The sequence below is a fragment of the Scomber japonicus genome, chromosome 10 (assembly GCF_027409825.1).
Source record: "Scomber japonicus isolate fScoJap1 chromosome 10, fScoJap1.pri, whole genome shotgun sequence".
NCBI classification, from domain to species: Eukaryota; Metazoa; Chordata; class Actinopteri; order Scombriformes; family Scombridae; genus Scomber; species Scomber japonicus.
Genome location: NC_070587.1, coordinates 35,159,417 through 35,171,809, shown reverse-complemented (window position 1 = coordinate 35,171,809; position 12,393 = coordinate 35,159,417).

Below are 12,393 nucleotides of genomic sequence, written 5' to 3'. Positions count from 1 at the left end.
TTTGACAGCCCTAAAAACAATCAATGTAAATTTAGCCAAAGTATGAAGACAAATATATAACTTGTGTTTACCTTCAACAGTGATGTTAAGATGGAGAGTGTCTGTATGTTCAGGATATAGACAATCACAGTCGTAGTTCCCACTGTCCTCTGGTGTTAAACTGGTCAGGTTAAGAAATATAGTCTGATTCTCTTTCATGAGTCTGAACCTGGAGTCACATCTATGATTAAAGCCGTGTTCAATGTGATATATCAGGTAACACCCTGGTCCTCTGATCCTCTCTGTGTTGATTGTACATGCTACAAGTGTGATGGTATTCATGGTTTCATTGGTGCATATTGGAGTGACATATGGTTCTCTCCCAGTGGTTTTCACCAAAGTCACTGCAAACAAACAATCATAAAAGTCATTATGAAATATAGAAAATATCTTTAAACCAAAGATGATTAGAAAACAACGTCAGTCTTCAATGATAAATAATAAAAAATAGTTCCTGTACAGTACCTTGGCTGTTGTTATATGCAGGAAGCAGCAGAAGCAGAACGAACCACAGTTCACAAACACTCATGATGGTCAAGAGGTCTGATCAGAAAAAAAAAGAAAGCAACTTGTTGTTGTGTTGCACGTATGAGCAACAATCACACAGGAAGCAGGATGACAGTAACACAACAGGAGATAAGATAAGGTGGCTTTTATTGTCATGTAGAGTCACCTTTACAACCAAACTGGGAGCGCCACAACTGAAGGTGCATTACTATAAAACACAGAGACAAGAATAAAAGCAAGGTAGCTTTATTTATACAGAGTATTTAATACATAAAACGAATATTTAATGGTAAGAATGGTGTGGTGTCGTAGCAGTAGAAAGAAAGAAACATCAGGCTCTGTGTAACTTCCACATTTTCCTTTCTTTACTTCGCGCACTTTTTTTAACAACAACATTACGACACCACAGTGCTTTATAGCTCTTACTCTCTAACCAGAATAACTATGCCACCTGGTGGCCTGGAGTAGCAATAGCTCTGAGAACACAACATTTCCCCCTTTCTTAAAATGTTTTTTCCATATCAAAGCAAATACTGTAACCCAAAAAAAGTTTTCAAAAACATCTTGTAACTGCAGTGATAATCCTTATATCACTTCACTTAGTAACCATTAGCAATTTTTTTTTTCTTAAGAACATTACTGCATTACTGCAACAGCATATATTGGTCACGTATTTTATACTTTGAACACTTTTGTTAGAACAGAATATAAGTCCTTCTTGCTATCTCAAGTAACATAGTCTTTTTCGCTGGCTCCTGCTTGGTACAGTGTCACTTGGAGCTGGCTTCTCCAACCTTTGTTCTGTGACTGGAAGAGTGAAACTCTCAGGCAACACTGACAGGCGTGAAGCATCCCAAACTTTCCCATCAGTGAGGGTGTAGCTGTGAGGCCCTTTCTGCTGGATCACTTTGTGAGGCTCACTAAACTTGGATCTCCCCTTCTTGACATGTACAGGGTGTCTCACACGCACCAGGCTTCCTGGGTGTAGCCTGGGAGCCTTAGCATGTCTCTTGGCATCTGTGTATGTTTTCATGTGTAGTTGTTTCTGTTTGACTCTGTCCCTCAGTTCGTTGTCTCGAACAGCTGTAACGTCAGGTTGAACAGAGAGTTTAATTCTCATCTTTCTGCCATACATGAGCTGGAAGGGTGATATCCCCGTGGTTGCGTGTGGTGTAGCTCTGTAAACTTGAAGGAGCTTTCTCTCTCTCTGCAGTAAGGATACTTTCCTTTAGCACCCTATTCAGTCTTTCTACTGCCCCGTTTCCTTGCGGGTGGTAGATTGTGGTTCTTATAGATATGGAGCAAAACAGACTTCTGGCCACTTTGAGTAATAGTCCACCATGGTAATAGCGAACCTACAGTCTGCAGGACCTGTCTCAAACGGGCCAACAATATCCAGTGCTAGCTTTTGCTAGACAGCGAGCACCGGAAACATGGACACTACGTCTGACAGCTTTATCCGCTAGCTCAGCCGCTAGCTTGGCGGCTAACTCGGTGGCTAGCCCGGCAGCTAACTCGGCTGCTAGCTCGGCGGCTAACTCAGCTGCTAACTCGGCGGCTAACTCAGTGGCTAACTCAGCTAACTGGCTAACTGTAGACTGGTTTATGCTAATCACTACTAAATCCTGAACACAGAAATGTTGAAACAGTTTGTGAAGTCTAGCTCCATAATTAAAATCTAAATGGTTGAAATGCTTTTTACACCTTTTTTAGAAATACATTTATGACCTATTTAATGTGTTTTTATAGGAACATGTCTTAATTCACTTTACATGGTCTTTAAGCATTTGGGATATTGTTGATCACAAGTATACAGTCCTGACTATTATGGTCATATTCCAATAAGTTATGATCAGTATTGTACAATTTGTGGCCCTAAGATCAAATTTCTGAACCTGGAGTCACATCCATGATTAAAGCCGTGGTCAATTTGATACTTCAGCTTACACTCTGGTCCTCTGATCCTCTCTGTGTTGATCTTACATATCATAAGTGTGAGATTATTGGTTTCATTGGTGCATATTTTAGCGACATATGGTTCTCTCCCAGTGGTTTTCACATCAGTCACTGCAAACAAACAATCATAAAAGTCATTATGAAATATAGAAAATATCTTTAAACCAAAGATGATTAGAAAACAACGTCAGTCTTCAATAATAAATAATAAAAGTAGTTCCTGTACAGTACCTTGGCTGTTGTTATATGCAGGAAGCAGCAGAAGCAGAACGAACCACAGTTCACAAACACTCATGATGGTCAAGAGGTCTGATCAACAGTCTGAGTGCTGCTGTCAGTGAAGAGTTTAATATACTGAAGAGAGAAACTGATCTTTAAATACCTAAACCTCAAACTCTGTCAGACGTACGAGATGACGTCTCTTCTCTTTTGCTAAAGGAAGTGCAAGACATGGCTGCTTTTACAAATAGGCACTCTAAAAAGGTGAAACAGAGTACATGACCATCACCCATTAAATACGTGTGTCTTATGACCAAGAAGTGAATCTACACAGGAAGTTGTTTGGTTTCTAGCAGTGTGGTGATGATAAAGATAGAGAGGCGAGAGCTTTTCTTTTTTTAATAAAAAAGTGTTCAGTGTCACCATTATTTCATCTTGTACAGCTTGTACTAATCAAGACTTTACTCCTAAAACCTGAAACAAGAAAACTAAGACTACAACTATAGAAACACTAAAACTACTTCATCACTTGTTAAACTAAAACTAGTCAATGCCTTCAAAATAAAACTCAGTAAAACTAAACTGAAAAACTAAATAAAATTGGTGATTGGTCAACATGAGGTGAGTTTGGATCAACTGAGCAGAATAAAAAACAGGAAGAGAAAGAAACAGCTGCAATAAAATAAAAACAATCATGAAAACAGCCAAAGTCTTCCTGTTTTCTCAGGTTTGAGTCTGTACATGGTTACTATAGATACAGGTTGCCTTATGGTTACTATAGATACAGGTTGTTTTATGGTTACTATAGATACAGGTTGTGCTATGGTTGCTATAGATACAGGTTGTGCTATGGTTGCTATAGATACAGGTTGTTTTATGGTTGCTATAGATACAGGTTGTGTTATGGTTGCTATACATACAGGTTGTGCTATGGTTGCTATAGATACAGGTTGTGCTATGGTTGCTATAGATACAGGTTATGTTATGGTTGCTATAGATACAGGTTGTGTTATGGTTGCTATAGATACAGGTTGTGCTATGGTTGCTATTGTTACAGGTTGTGTTATGGTTGCTATAGATACAGGTTGTGCTATGGTTGCTATAGATACAGGTTGTGTTATGGTTGCTATAGATACAGGTTGTGCTATGGTTGCTATAGATACAGGTTGTGCTATGGTTGCTATAGAAACAGGTTGTGTTATGGTTGCTATAGTTGCAGGTTGTGTTATGGTTGCTATAGATACAGGTTGTGCTATGGTTGTTATAGATACAGGTTGTGCTATGGTTGCTATAGTTACAGGTTGTGTTATGGTTGCTATAGATACAGATTGATGGTTGCTATAGATACAGGTTGTGCTATGGTTGCTATAGATACAGGTTGTGTTATGGTTGCTATAGATACATGTTGTGCTATGGTTGCTATAGTTGCAGGTTGTGTTATGGTTGCTATAGATACAGGTTGTGCTATGGTTGCTATAGATACAGGTTGTGCTATGGTTGCTATAGAAACAGGTTGTGTTATGGTTGCTATAGTTGCAGGTTGTGTTATGGTTGCTATAGATACAGGTTGTGCTATGGTTGTTATAGATACAGGTTGTGCTATGGTTGCTATAGTTACAGGTTGTGTTATGGTTGCTATAGATACAGATTGATGGTTGCTATAGATACAGGTTGTGCTATGGTTGCTATAGATACAGGTTGTGTTATGGTTGCTATAGATACATGTTGTGCTATGGTTGCTATAGATACAGGTTGTGCTATGGTTGCTATAGTTACAGGTTGTGTTATGGTTGCTATAGATACATGTTGTGCTATGGTTGCTATAGATACAGGTTGTGCTATGGTTGCTATAGTTACAGGTTGTGCTATGGTTGCTATTGTTACAGGTTGTGTTATGGTTGCTATAGATATAGGTTGTGTTATGGTTGCTATAAATACAGGTTGTGTTATGGTTGCTATAGATACAGGTTGTGTTATGGTTGCTATAGATACAGGCTGTGATATGGTTTCTATAGTTACAGGTTGTGTTATGGTTGCTATAAATACAGGTTGTGTTATGGTTGCTATAGATACAGGTTGTGTTATGGTTGCTATAGATACAGGCTGTGATATGGTTTCTATAGTTACAGGTTGTGTTATGGTTGCTATAGATACACGTTGTGCTATGGTTGCTATAGTTATAGGTTGTCCTATGGTTGGTATAGTTACAGGTTGTGTTATTGTTGCTATAGTTACAGGTTGTGTTATGGTTGCTATAGATACAGGCTGTGCTTTGGTTGGTATAGTTACAGGTTGAGCTATGGTTGCTATAGTTACATGTTGTGTTATGGTTGCTATAGATACAGGTTGTGCTATGGCTGCTATAGTTACAGGTTGTGTTATGTTTGCTATAGATACAGGTTGATACAGGTTGTGTTATGGTTGTTATAGATACAGGTTGTGTTATGGTTGCTATAGATACATGTTGTGCTATGGTTGCTATAGATACAGGTTGTGCTATGGTTGCTATTGTTACAGGTTGTGTTATGGTTGCTATAGATACAGGTTGTGCTATGGTTGCTATAGATACAGGTTGTGCTATGGTTGCTATTGTTACAGGTTGTGTTATGGTTGCTATAGATACAGGTTGTGCTATGGTTGCTATAGATACAGGTTGTGCTATGGTTGGTATAGTTACAGGTTGTGTTATGGTTGCTATAGTTACAGATTGTGTTATGGTTGCTATAGATACAGGCTGTGCTATGGTTGCTATAGTTACAGGTTGTGTTATGGTTGCTATAGATAAAGGCTGTGCTATGGTTGCTATAGTTACAGGTTGTGTTATGGTTGCTATAGATACAGGTTGTGCTATGGTTGCTATAGTTACAGGTTGTGCTATGGTTGCTATAGATACAGATTGTGCTATGGTTGCTATAGATACAGGTGTGCTATGGTTGCTATAGATACAGGTTGTGCTATGGTTGCTGTAGATGCAGGTTGTGTTATGGTTGCTATAGATACAGGTTGTGCTATGGTTGCTATAGATACAAGTTGTTCTATGGTTGCTATAGATACAGTGAGGTGACGATATTTATTTTAATGTCTCCGTTTATGATTTATATTTACTATAATCTGCCTTCATCTCTGTGTTCACCATCTCCTCCTTTAACACTTGAAGCGAGTTGGAGGACAAATGATCTTCATTTTGGAAACTAGTTTATACATTTGGCAGACATCATTTAAACAACAGCAAGGAAGAAACTATTTTGTTTGTGTAAAGTAAGAATAAATGTGTGTTCTTAGTTTGACATACCACAGAAAAGTGTGTTGTTAACCACCCTGCCAAATTTGAATGATTAAGAAAAATCGGCAAATATATGAAATTAGGCTTCAAAGTTGTGTAAAACTCTCTGCTCCCAAACGTAGTGGGCGTTCTAGCCGAGTCCGCCGAAGTCCCGCCCCCTACCTGTCAATCAAAGACACCACCTCTACCAGAAACATGGACGCTACGTCTGAGAGCATTCTCTTGCTAGCTCAGCCGCTAGCTAAGCGGCTAGCTCGGCGGCTAACATGGTGGCTAGCTCGGCGGCTAACTCAGCTAACTGGCTAACTGTAGACTGTAGTAGTAGTAGTGTGTTCTGAATGTATTTATAGCTCTAGAGCAGCAGGGGCGGGTTTATGCTAATCACTAAATCCTGACCACAGAAATCTTGAAACACAGTTTGTGAAGCCTAGCTCCACAATTCAAATCTAAATGGTTGACAATGGATCACAAGTATACAGTCCTGACTATTATGGTCATATTCCAATAAGTTATGATCAGTATTGTACAATTTGTGACCCTAAGATCAAAAGTCTTCTCTCTGTATAGTTTCTACTACATTATTTAGCACAAACTAAGAGAATCAGGAAATGACCTCAGATTTTGTGATGTTTTCCAGAAAGGATCTGAGATACATGACTCATAACAAAGAAGGAGTTATGTGTTACATTCTTTATTGTATTTGTTGATTTTGTGGTCCATTACAACAGTTTGACACAGAGCATTTCTAAACAAACTGGTCAAACTCAGTCATGAGTAGCAAGAAAGAAGAAGTGGAGAAGTGGAGGTTATATGTTGTGACTTTGAGCTATGAGCCAAATATAACAGCATGTAAGCACAAATCACAATGTCAGTAACTGCACTAAGACCCTGAGCTGTATTAGACTCAGACCACCACCCATTAACCACGCGTATCTTATGACCAAGAAGTGAATCTACACAGGAAGTAGTTTGGTTTCTAGCAGTGTGATGATGATAAAGATAGAGAGGTGAGAGCTTTTCTTTCTCTTTTAAGTCAGAAATAAAAAAGTTATCAAAGTATCAATAAAACCCTCTGATCCTGCAATCTCAATATTCAGGTAGACGATATCAGTTACATGTTTATGTTCTCTTGAATTTACTTTTGAGTGTTTTCATAGATTTCTGCGTCATGTTGATGGTGTACTGAGGAGACAGTTTGGTAGACATCATTTGTTGGCTGCTGAAGGCTTGTGTAGAGCTCATCTGGGTCATTGTGCTCCTATAAAAACAGATTATGTTGAACTCTGGTTGAAACACGGAGTCATTAGTGAAACATCTGCTTTTCAAGGTTCAAACACACTAAAACACTCTGATCAGAAAGTACATGACTCACCAACGGCCTGGGAGTTTCACACGCAGGTAATCCAGATGTATCTGTTCTTGAACTGTTTCTTTAAATAAGATCAAATATCAGAGTTAGTGACACACACCAAATACACACACACACACACACACACATACACACACACACACACAGGTAGAAACCAGGCGGGGAGCTCTGGTCCTCTGAAATGAGGCCAACCAGGAAGTAACTTAGAGCTGCATTCTATCAAAAGGCCACCAGGGGGCGGCCGTCTCTATACAAGTCAATGGAGAATTCACCAACTTCTCACTTGATTTCTAACCTCAGTAAACGTTTTCAAAATGTGTTTATGGTCTCAATCGCTAGTTTAAAGCCTTCTTCAATGCAGTATGATGTTCATTTGGGACATTTTGGCCTCCCTGATTTTATATGTGACGATAAAGCAGGGTATGCATTAGGGCGTGGCTACGTCCAAAACAGTCATTATTTTCATTTCCAACTTGAAAAATCTCTTGAAATTATTTCCTCATTTCAGGTTGATTTATTTGTGTAGATGCTCCATGCAGCAATCAGTCTGCTGATGATCAAACATGAGCTTATGCATCCTCCACTCCTTCATATCTAGGATGCTCCACATTTACTCCTGACTGCAACCACTGCTCACCCCTCCCTCCACCATTTACAAGAAAAGGCAGCATTTCTTTCCAACTGCATGATGAACTACACTACACATGTGTTCCCCCTATGGACAGAAAATAGAACTGCATTTGTTCAGTTACTAAAATGTTCTCTGTCACTATAAACAGAATTGTGTCCAGACTGAGAGCTTATGAGTGTGACCCGTCTGATGTTGTGTGATGATGAGGTTTCATAAATGAGCTCTTAACCAGAGTGGGGTTCACTTTCACTGCAGTCAGATCCATTTTAAAGGGAGACAGTCTATGGCTCTGTAAATCTACTTCCCAACAGGTTTTATGTCAAACACTAATCAGACTGGCCACACCTCATTTGGGTGCAAGTGCATTTGTTACATAAACAATGTGGGGGGCGGATGTATATCATAGACTATACCGTCAACTTCTGGCAAAACTACTTTCTGTGACCTAGTTTATTTACTCCAAACCAGTTGTTTGGAGTAAATTGTCTGAGTGTATGTTGGGCAGTGACACACACTACTGTCTGTATCAGTAATTAGTAATTATTGCTTCCTTGTCATTGGCAGATGTTACATAAACAATGTGCCAGCAGCTGTGCCATGTCAAATGTCATGATTCATACAGGAATAGATCGTTGATAAAGTATACACATATATAACTGGCATGAGATCCTTTACAGAAAAACACTAATCAGCCTGGCTACACCTCATTTGGGTGCAACTGCATTTGCTATTTAAACAAAGTGTATCATAGACTACACTGCCTTCTGATCATTTCTGGTAAAACTACTAGACTAGACTAAATTGATGGACATTCTTTTCATTTCAAAAGTTTGATTTAAATGTACTTGGCATTAGATGGAGACACAGCCAGTGTGTTAGAACTACTTGAAAGCAGACCAAACTTTGTCATTTTCTGGTCATGACACTCTGCACCAGCTACATTTTAAATCATAAAATATGTGTAACCTTGATATGTGTGTCACAAGTTTTTTTTGACAACATTAAACACAAATACATGGAAAAGCATACTCTGGGAGGCAGTGTGACTATGATATGAGTGACTCAACCTTGCTGAGCTGTACTGCTTTAGGTTAGTAAAACTAATCTAATAGGAGAGCATGTGCAGAAAGTACTTATAATACAGTATGAGCAAGATTAAGTATTAAACAGACTTTCCCTTTGTTCAATAGTATCAGTCATAATATACTAAATATGCCCAGTCTGGTCTTATTGAATGGTTGACGTGTTAATGTTAATATTAAGGAAAATACATGTGAACTCAACTCATTAGACATACATGCATACAGTAGAAAACACAAACTGTAATTAAACTTAATCACATGACTCTTTCAGACTACAATAAGTGAAGAACTAAAAGATTTCTGAAATATCGCTACACAGTGCATTCAGGGAAATACATTTATATAGTAACTGACTGATCATGTTTTAGAATAAAGTGAATGTAATGAGCTTAATGAACACACAGTAGCAGATTTATTAGTCAATATGTCATTATTAGACAGTGGACAAGAAGGTTTTGAATATGCCAACAATATATTATGAAACTAATAATAAATTAGATATTATGATTGAAGTTTAAATTGATCTACTGATGTAATGAACAATGGAAAATGATTTCACTGAACTGATTATTGGATTATAAAAGAAAATGGATCATATGTTTCAGCATGAGGTCTAGCTGACTTTTCATAGCTTCCCTTCAACCTTTGTCTTTCCTCTACAACTTCTCTGTCAAGCTTCTCTGTTAGTGAATCAAAGAAAAGTTATAATACAAACAAGTAAAGCAGAGTGACCATACAGAAGTAATCAATAGATACTGATGGAAATATTAATGTACCCAATTTACTCACTAGGTGGCACCACATCAAAGTTAATCACCCATTAGAAGTGAGTGAGTTTAAAGCATTATTACCATGAATGACTCTTAACATTTTCAAAAATATATGTTAAGAGGAAAAGAAGACATGAGAACTGTGATATGATGATTTAGTTTTACTAATTTACAGTAGAGTTCTACCTCAACAAATACAATGAGCTAAATCATTCATTTAGATCAATGAGTGTGTAGGGACTTCTGGAGAGTTCCTCTCTAGATGAACTACCTCAATATAGAAACACTGATTGTTCTTCTTACTTCTTAAACAATCCTAAAGCCCCCTTGCCAATGTTTCCTATTCCTTCACCTACCCCCTTGCCAATGTTTACTATTCCTTCACCTACCCCCTTGCCAATGTTTACTAATCCTTCACCTAGCTGTTTAAAACCTTTTAGGAAAGGATTGACGTCCTCAGCATTCTTTCTGGCCTCCTCTTCATATCTTTGCTGCAACCTTTCTTTTTCCTCTTTCAGCTCTCTGTCACGCTGTTCCTTCATGTTTGCTATCTCCCTTTCTCTCTCCTCTCTCTCTCTCTTTCTCTCTGTCTCTCTCTCCTCCCTCTCCCTCTTCTTCTCCTCATTCATCTCCTCCTTATCCCTCTTCCTTTCCTCCTCTCTCTCCTTCCTCTCCCTCTCTCTCTCAGCCTGGAGTCGGGCATGCATTCTCTCCATCTGTTTCTCATATTTTTCCTGTATTTTCCTCTCCAGTTCTTCTTGTTTTCTGCGTATTTCTTCTTCTTTTTCGTAGAGGATGCGTTGTTTCTCCTCTTCGATTTTCCTCTCAGCGTCTTGGAACATCTGGTTGGTGTAGTGGCTTCCTCCGTTCTTCTGGACTATGTTTCTGATCTTCTGGAGCAGCTCAGTGACCTGAGCTCCATCTTTCAGCTCATTATTGAAGACATGATACTGGCCGTTACATCTGGCTATAAGTTCCTGTATGTCTGAACTTTCACCCAAGAACTCTTCAATAGGGGTACCTTTAAGAAGATCACCACCAGTAAAGAGCACCATGCTGTATCTGTCTGCAGCCTGACCAAAGATTTCTTGAATCTTCTGCACCGTCTTCATTTCTTCTTCAGTGTATCTTCCCAGTCTGATGACCACCAGGAAGACATGGGGTCCAGGAGCAGCATAAGTGATGCACTGGGTCACATCTTTAGTTGTTCTATCCATGCCAAACCTGGTGTCAAACAAGCCTGGGGTGTCAATAACAGCAACCTGTTGTCCAAACACCTCACCTCTGTCCTTAGAACAGTCTACAGTCATAGACTTAGCACTGAACTTTGATTCAAAGCACTTTCTTCCCAGGATGGTGTTTCCAGAGGCACTCTTTCCAATTCCAGTCTTCCCCACCATCACAATCCTCAGCTCCTTATTATTGGTTCTGTCAGATCCTGTGTAGAAGAATGTGTAAAGATGTAAAAATCAGGTTGTATCTATTCTCAGAAGTAATTTGTACTTAATGCAACTTAAACATGAATGTAAGAAAAGAAAAATCTTTTCATCTGCATTGAAAGACAAATAAGGAGCTGGGGGATTGTGAATCAATTAATGTCTTCTACAAACCAACAGTTTTTACAGTGTGGGAAATTGACAACCTTTCTTTTGCAGAACTTTTCCAAGATCCCATAAACCTGTCTGGCTGGCATGATCTAGTCATGACCATTTACAGGAAGAGGCAACAGTTCATTAAACCTGTCGTTTTTGTTGGCCTGAATTTTAGAACTATACTGTCATTTTTTCTAATGAGGACGAGTTTGTTTCTGTAACATCATGTAGCAGCCAATAATGTAATAATATGATAACGTCATAACATACCAATAACATAATAACATTTCTTGACCAATAACGTAACAACTTTTTGCCATTAATGTGATAAGTTATTATGTTATTGGCTAATAACCTTTACTAATGTAATAACTGGAGCTGATAACGTAATAATATACTAATATCAACTTTAAGTTTTATTTATTGGATATGAAGTTTCACACATCCATTGAACATAGTCTTACTATTGTCTGAGACCTGACCAAACACATACAAAATGCCCTACACTCTCTCTGTCTCTATGTCTCTCTCTCTCTCGGTCTCTCTCAGTTCAGGCTGTTCTACCAACTATATGTCAATAGTAGTGTTAGTCTGTCTACATACAACTACTGTATATCACATGTTCTGATTCAGCAGTGATCACTGTTATACCAACATATTATACCAACATGTAATAATTGTACTGTGACTTACCAAAGTTGCTAGTCATGTTTGGGTTCAAGAATGCAGAGTTGATGCTGCAGCTGAAGTAGATGAAGTAGTTGAAGACAAAGAGTTCAGAGTGTGTCTACTGCAGCTCCTTAAAAGCTTCTTTATGCACTAAACCACTCCCACAAGCTACTCTAGTGTCACAATGAAAGTGAAACTAAATACAGTACCACCTCTCTCCATTTCTAGAAAGTCCCTCCATTTACTGTAAACCTCAAACCTTGCACTCCATCTCTC